An 8691-nucleotide genomic window follows, 5' to 3' on the forward strand; every position below is an offset into this window, starting at 1 on the left:
GGCTGCAGCTGCATGTCTGCTCAGCTCCCCCTCCCTGAGAGGTGTGCAGGGGATGCTGTGCTCAGCCGAGGTCACCAGCCTGGCCAGGCACAGGGCTGGCACCAAGTCAGGTTTGGGCAGACCTAGTGGTTTCAGTACCTTTGCTGGGTGTCCTGTGCTCCACAGGGTGACTTGAGCTCACCTGCTTTGGGCTTGAAGGGGGACATCTGTCTCTGCTGGTTTTGTAGCTGTGGACAGCAGGGAAGGAGGGTCCAGCCGGGTCCCTGGGTGTCAGGCACAGCTGCTTGGAGCAGTGCGGCCAAATGTCTTGGGTAAAGCCCTCAAGGGCCCCAAGAACATGCTCTCCATGGACACAGCCCTTTGGGGAGGTCTCCATCAGCATGTGCTATGCTGCCTCGCGGGAAGGCTGCAGGAAGCCCCAATACGGTGCATAGGCATGTGCACATGGGTGCATTCCTTTGCACGTGTGTGTGAGCAGGTGGGATGTGCTGTCACACAAGCACCCCTCTTCCTTGCACAGTCCTCCCTTCAGGTTTCCCAGCCACCAAGAGCATGCTGCCGCTCGCTCAGCCCGGGGCAGGGGGTTGAAAGCTGCTTCACCCCATAGCTACTCAGCAACCACTTGTCTCCTCATGCCTTGGAGCCTGTGCTGTCTGCAGGGCCCCAAGAGGTGTCTGGAGCAATCAAGCAGCCAGATGGTTGTCAGGGCATAGCCTGTCCTGAGGAGGCAGATGAGCTTGATTCCTTAGGGTGGAGCTGCAAAAGTAATTAGTAATTTTTTATGCTAATACCTTACAGATGCAAAAGAAAGGACCCTAGAGGGTAAGGAATGGTGGAAAGTGTCCAGCAGCTTCTTGTTCAGCATTAGCTGCTGCTTAGAAGTGGTGGCTTTGGAGCTGCCACCCTGCTGAGCTCTGGGAGGGAGAGCACAGGGAAATCATCTTCTGGCATGGGCTGGGGGAAGGAGAAAGCCCAGAGCTCCCCATTTCTGTCAGGCTGCAGCACTGCCAAGCTCTGTCACGGCGCTACCGTGGCCGGGCATGGAAAACCGTGGCTCCTGTAAGCAAGTGACTGTCCTCCCTGGCTTCTTCGCGGCGCTATCTCCAGGCCCATCTGTTGCTGAGGAAAGGCTGGAGAGATGGAGGGAGCCCGAGCAGTGTGGCTTGGAAAGCAGAGGGCAAAGGAAAAGCAGGTAACTTCTAAAGTCTGTAGTTTCAGAAAAGCAAAATGAGCCTCAAACATGATCTCACCTTGTGTTATGTAAAGCTGGTTTGTACACATTTGTGCGTGGGGCTGGCTGTAGCCCGGGGGCTCCCTGGCCGTGCAGCTCTGCCTGCTGCCCACCTTGCCCGGTGCTCTGGGGTGCTGCTGCCTGCCAGCAAACTCAGCCTCCCCGACGTGGGGGAACCGGGCTCCCATGCTGGGGACGCTCCCCTGCCTTGCCTGGGGAGCTCAGGAAGGGAAGAGAGCTGGAGGCAGAACTGCCAGGCCTGGGCTCCATGGCAGGTAGCCCTGGGTTTCTCCAAGCCTTTCACAAGCAGGAGCCTTTGGATGTTGCTGTGCCCAACAGCCCAGTGCACAGGTACACCTCGCCAAGGCAAACAGCAGGCATCTCTTGTGCAGAGCTGCCTGCCTCTTGTTGCTCTGCAGTTACCAGACTGTGCTGCTTGTGTTCCCAAGGCTTTCTGCCCACCCTAGGAAGTGCTTTTCAGCATCTTGTGGGTGAGCTGATCTTCTCTGGCCCTTGCACAAGATGTTCTTTGCCCATCAGCACATTTAGCTCCTGCTCTGTTCCAGCTGGTGCCGGGTCACACGGGCTGGGCACACTGGTCCTGATGGCAGCGATGCTGCCGGTCTGCAGGGCGAACGGGGAGCCACCGGGGCGGCAGAGGGCATTGCAGAAGCATAGCTTCTTAGACCGTAATAAACTTGTGGACTTTGCCCATTTAGTTAAAATAACGGAGATGAAAAAGTTATTAGTGAGGATGACTGACGGTGGGCCAAATAACCACACAGCGTAACCTGGCTAGCCTCCTTCTCCAAGGCGCTGTGCCAGGGAGAGGAGATGCACACGGGCTCTGGCCCCCTGTGCTCTCTGAAAGCAGGCATGGCCCAGCCTTGCTCTGGAGAGCATGAAGCAGAAGAACAGCTTCCCAGCCCTCCGCTTTGTTGTAACAGCACTGACCGCCAGTCTGCCGGGCGGTTTCCCAGGAGGTGCTGTGAGAACAAGGTTGCATAAATCACTTCAGCAATAACTCTGCTTGCTCTACCCTGGACCACGCTGTTAAAGTTGTGTCCTGTCTCCAGGCACAGCAGGGGTCAGAAGTTGTTCCTTAAGGTGGCAGGACAGGGGCATCTTGGTTTGAGATCTGTGATGAACCCCTGGAGAAGCTGTGGGTGCCAAACGCCCCCCGTCCTGCCCGTGTTGCAGTCCCCGGTGGCATGGCAGTAAAAGGGAGATTTGTGTTCGATTCCCTGATGGGAGGGTATGCAAGCCGTCTCCTCACCCTGGGTTTCAGTGTACTTCAGCTCCTTGCTGCATGCTTGCCCGCTCTGGGCCAGCTCCCATCAGAGATGGCGGGGACGGTGGTCTGCATGGACCTTCAGTCCGACCCAGGATGGCTGCAAGAGCTGCTGCTTCTCTGCAATTGATGTTGAAGGACAGAAGGTGAAAGAAAGCGTTGCATATGCTATAAAAATCATATCCAGGGGGGTTTTTTGGTTCAGTAGGGGAACTTTGCTATGATAAATATGTTTCGGAAACTGGGAACCCAAACAGCAGTAGTTCAAAGACGTTTTTCTGGTGCTGCAAATCTAAAGCTGCTCATCACAGCACAGCCCTTGTCGGGTTCGGTGTAACAGGGATCGCGTCCTCGCTTCGCGCCAAGGGTGTAAGAGCAAGGCACTAATTTGCAGATCTTGAAGAATGTGCCCGTGGTATTTCAGCAGCTCTAATGCTCTGCAGCCTGTGAACGCTGCACAGTAACTGAAAGGAAATATCTTTGTTTTTATTCACTTGGCTTTATTCCTAATTCACTCTTTGATGCCATCAGCCTGGGATAATACGTTTTCAGAGATATGCTTGAAATTAAGGAAATGAGTCTGATTAAGTCCTTTAAACATACTTTGAGGGAGAAACGTACAACAATAGAGGTATTAAAGGCCCTATTTTCAAGCAATTCTAATATGAAATCAAAACATCGCGCTGCTAGATGGTGAGGTCCATTAGCAGTGTGTGTGCATTCTTCAGCTGGAGAGGATATCTCCTTCTCCAGCTAGGAAAGTTGCCAGAGAGCTTGAATCTGTCCTCTGTGCTGGGTGGGCAGTGAGAGTCAGATTCATTTCACAGTTCCCTTACTTGCAGCCAAATAATAAATGCACAAGCACTTGCCGTTTGTCAATTATACTCTGCTAGGTAAAAGCGATGCATTCTCAAGAGTTTTGCGTTCGAGGCTTGCCTGCATATTCTTTTTTAGCTCTGTTTAGATAGTTGCTTTATTTTTCTTAGCTGTCCTGGGATAGTTTATCTGTAAATAGGTTACCTAGTATTGCATTTATGCCGTCCATTGGTGTGGGTGGAGCTCCCCTCATTTACTGGAATACTTCCCAGTGAAGTCAGTAGCTTTGCAGGTACCTGCTGGGTCCCCTTGGCAATTTTTCCCTCTGGCTGGGACAACTGCTACCAAACTCAACCCTCCTTCATAGTGCGGCAGCCTTTGCTCTGCTGTTACCATCACCAGTGCTGATGTGGTGCCCGAGGATTTCAGCCCGGCCCAGAGGCTGGATGTGACAAGCCCTGTGCAAGCCATCAGGAGACCGGTGTCCTCGGTGGAGATAATCCATCAGCGAGCTTTTGGGTGCGCGCTGCATGGCAGCATTAAGAAATAATACAGTGGAGGCGTGAAAGCAGGTAAAGGCACTCAGATCCCACTTTTCTTTAGGTATGATACGGGTAGGCAAAGTCTGACAGTCCTATTGACTGAAAGACTTCTGCATTATTTAAAATAAAGAGGGGAGGGGGGAAAGGGACAAGTACCAACAAAAAGGACGTGCCAAGTAGCTGCACAGTGATTCAGTTACGGCTTTGTGGCAGCAGGGAGCCGGGAGAGGAGAGAGGATGGTAACTTCTGGGGAGGCAGTAGTCTTCAAAGGGCCTGAGAAGTAACCTGGAGACAGGCGTGACCTCCTTTACTGCTTCCCATGGCAGTTGTGGGGCTAGCGAGACGAATGGGAAAGCACAGTATTATTTATTCCATCTACTATGAAAAAGTGACTATTTAAGATCTTGTTCAAGTAAATGGAGCAATGAATTCCCCTTTCACTCTGACTGCTGCTGAAGGCATGTGACTTACTAGATATGCTGCTGTTGTAATGGAAATAACTAGCCAGGCTATTTTAAACCAAGAAGAACTGGATGTCTGGGGAAAGAGGGGAAAAGGATTGGGTGGCACAAGAGAAAAGAGAGGCTTCATCTGTGACAATCTTGGGCACTTTGTACAATTTGCTCTTTAAGCTGTTTCACAAGCTCTTCTGGCAGAGAAGTGATAATAAATTGTTTAACAACTCACGCTTGGCAAAGTAGTTTAAGGAGCTTTCAAGGGAGACTTTTAAAGACTTGTGGCTTTCAACTGCCTGTGAATCATCCTCTTGAAGAGTGAAACTGTAATTGCAGATTGCTAACCACCGTTTCATGGGTCACCTATACCTGTCTGTGCCTTCACAAGCTCTGGCACTCAGTCTGAGAGTCAGATGTTCCCGTGCAGATCCCATGCCCACATCCGAGAGCCCAGCGTGGCAGTGATGCCATTGCTGTTGCCAACCTGCTGAACTTGAAAATCTCAGCTGGCAGAGCCTGCAAGCAACTGAGGTCAGGGAAAACGCATAAAGGTAGGAGGAGGAATGCCATGTCTGCCCACAGCCAATTCCTTCCCCTCTGTGACTCGGGGAAGGCATGGAGCCTTATCCACTCTCAGCCCCTTTTCTCATGAGGCTCTTTTTATTTGCCTAAGGATGTATGGGGATTAGAGAGAGTGGGCCGGGGGGACTTTATTCCCTAAGCATGTAATACCCTTGCCAGGAAAGTCAAACAAGGTGTCCCACAGGAGGCCCCACGGCTGTCCCTGGGGAGGGCTTGGTGGCACAGGGCTAGCAGAAGTGTGCTTGCAGCATCTGGGGCCAGATGTGGCCAGCTGGGTGCCTGTGCACTGCGGAGGTGGGTCCCATAACCTCCTCTGAGCTAAGGCACATATTTATACAGCCCTACCAGAAAAGGCAGGGTGGAACACGCTAATATGTACACATTAAAGAGACGAATAAATAAACAGTGGGTTTTGATTTATTTTCTCTGCTACTTGGATATCTTAGTTTTGGCACAAGATAGATTTTGTACACAAATGTGATCTCCAGATAGGTTCTTGTCCCAGCTGATTTAGAAATCATGTGCAAAGGAGAAAAACTTTGCAAATGTTCTTAAAGCAAAATGTTATTTATGCTGTTTACCACCAAAGCATGTAAAATCCTTGGCTCCCGTCAGCTAGGTAATATACAACAGGTAACAAAGCCGGTCTCTGCCCTGAAGGATTTACAGTTTAAGATGAGAGATAACTGGATACAGTCAGACTGGGAAGCACATAAAATGTGATTAGTCAGCCTGAGACTCACTAAATGCCATACACCTAATGAGCAGTGTTCAGCACATTTGTGCCTCGCCTAGGAGAGTGCAGGGTTTGGTGGGGCAAAGCTGGACATGGAAAACAGCGTACGCCCTCGACACTGGGGAAAAGGTGGTGGGAGGGAGCAATCAAGAAGTGTCATGTGTGAAAAATGTTCTAGTCGCAGGAAGTTGTAAAGAGGCTGATAAGTTTTATTGTGGGACCTGTACACAGTTCAGGTGGAACATATGTAACTAAGAAATCAAAATAGTCCTGGGAAGACCGTTACGAAAGGCTGCAGGACTTACTGCTCCTTCTGTCCTCAAGGTGCTTGCCTGCTCCCGCACTACTGAGCAAAGTCTCGAGGAATTACGCTGGCTGTGAATGGCCGTAACATTTCCACAAGCGGTGACAGTGCTGGATTGTGTGCTCTGGCTCATTTCCTCCTGTTAACCAGTCTCACTAAGGTGAACTGAACAGAGAAAAACTGTTGTTTCTCTTGTAATTTTTTTTTTCTTGTTTCTACCAGGTTGAACACCTGATGCTTTAAAAGCACTGAACACCATGATTTCTAGGTGTATACCTAGAAGTAACTCGTGATGCCCTGTGACCCATCCCTTCCCTAGAGAAGCTGCAGCCAGCGATGCTGCAGGAGAGCGGAGGCTGCCGGGCGCTTCCAGCAGTACAAACCAGGGTGACGCCAAGAGAGCTGGAAAGCAGCTGAGAAACAGCTTAAGGAGATGGGTGGAGGGAACGTGCCAACCACAAAATTAATCTCTGAACTAATAAAAGCCTGCATGGTTTGAGGTTTGTGAAGCAATAAACGAGTTCAAATTTGCCAGTGACTGAAAAAGAAAAGCAATTAGGTGTTAAGGGAAACCTTCTAATGGGGATAAAGATAATACATTAGAACATGTGATGGGTTGAAAAATGTGATGAGAAATTAATCTTTAATTGAAAATGACTGAAGGAATTTTGATGAAGAACAGAGAAATGTATGTATCAAAGCAAATCTTTTTACTCTTATTACTAATAGGGAATGACAGAATAAGAGCTTCTGTTTAATAGCACTAATAACTTAATAATATTTTTCCTTTGAGTCATATGGTAGACTCTCTTCACGAGTCAATACCAGTCAAAAAAATGTCTTCCTTGGCTTCTCCTCATCATAGTCATGTTTTCGGGTCTGTATGGATGTCTGCTACTTCTGCTTACGTGTTTTGCTTGATTTTCTCTTTCCATCAATACGCAGGCAGAACGGTACCCATTTCAATCTCCCGGCCTTCGTATGGCTCTACTAGGGACACTGCTGCCAAACTTGCAAGGCTAAAGGCAGTTATGAACAAAAGTGAGCCTGAGGAAATACTTCAGAGCGATCCAAATGGAAATTGGGGGAGTTCTTCACCAATGTGTTATTAGATGACTCAAATGCTCATGATTTCAGTGTCACCAAGGGAGGCTTTTCTGGTTTTAAAATGAAACAAAACACCCTGCTCAAAAGGGGAGATATAGGCAACATATATATAGGGGATATATAAAGGCAACAATAAAGAATTATATATAGGTGGAAATTTGGCAAGCTGATAGCAATGGGTAGATCAACAGTTTGGAAACAGGGGTAATGAATTGGGGAAATTCAGTGAAAATATATATGGCCAAAACAACTGATCACCACCCAGTGATGTTTCCTTGAGGTACAAAGCAAATCCTAGCAGTGATTTAGGTTGGATGTTAGGCAAAGACAATAACACAATTCAGTGAAAAAAAACCCTGAAATTATTCTGTAATTTTTTCTGTTCTTTGTTTGGAAAATGGACAGAATGATGTCCTCATATTCAATGGAGGTATTTTTGTCTTCCACGTGTAGCCAGAGTGAATGAAAACCACTGGTTAATACCCGTCTTTAAGACTTGCATGCAGAAGTATTTTAAAAATTGCCTGAGAAGATCACCAAACCCTTAGGGCTGATTTCTCAGCAAATACTGCATCACTGAATTTCCAGAGAATCGGGGAAGTAATGGTTGAGTCATTATATAAAAACCAGTAACTGATGTGTTCCAGGTAAGCAGGAACCAAAGCTTGGCTAGGCTGACGCTTTTTGGCAAAAGCGGTAAGGAGGTCGCTGAAGCATGCAGTCAACACAGAATTAAACTGCGACAGTACTAGAGTTAACACACTAACAGAAAATAGATGTTTTTCTTTTTTTTTTTTTTTTGAGTAGAGAAAGGCGACCATTCTGATTTGAGTCAGAGCAGCTCAGTATTATGCCCGATCTGTGGGCGGCTGCCAAAAGGGGCAGTTTTGTTTCTCCTTTTCCTCTCATTCCCTTAAATAGTGGTCACATGCCTGCCCGGTGAATCAGTTCAGCTCACTGGGCCAAGAGAAAACTATGCCTTTTCTTTTTTTTATTTTTATTTATTATTGGCAGAGCCTCCTTCTGGATCCCTGTGCCGAGCTAACTCACCCCAGGGCTGTGGGGTCACTGGAGCTGGCGCGGGAAGCTGAGCACGCTGCTGGGGTGATGGGATGCTCTGCCAGATGGATGTAGCCCCTGTTCAGTCACTGCTGGAGTTATGTGCAATGAGATAGAGCGGTCAACGGCTCCCTTAATCTGCAATGGAGGAGAACTATTGCAAAAAAAATAGTACTGTGTGAAAATAAATATAGACCCTATCGTGGTTTACAGACCCCATAAATGGTTTACAGCGCTCTTCAGAATCTTTAACTGATTCATCTGAAAACTTAACCCGTCATCTACCTGAGGGTATGTTTAGTGAAGTCACAGAGGTATCTGTTTTTTGGCCTTATGATGTTGATTATATGTTATCTGGAAATAGTAAAAATAATTTCTGGTATAGTGTCTGGAGAGATGCGTGAGTTGGTGGGACAGTAATTAAGAGTGGGCTATCAGGCATGCCACCCCAGCTGGCTTTCTTGGCTGGGCATATAGGAGCAATGTAAATGTTACAAAATTAAACGCCGGCTTCTAGGCACTGAGAGCAGAGCGCACACAAGTCCCAGCTGAGCACGCCACGGAGAG

Source organism: Gymnogyps californianus, chromosome 10 (genome assembly GCF_018139145.2).
Source record: "Gymnogyps californianus isolate 813 chromosome 10, ASM1813914v2, whole genome shotgun sequence".
NCBI classification, from domain to species: Eukaryota; Metazoa; Chordata; class Aves; order Accipitriformes; family Cathartidae; genus Gymnogyps; species Gymnogyps californianus.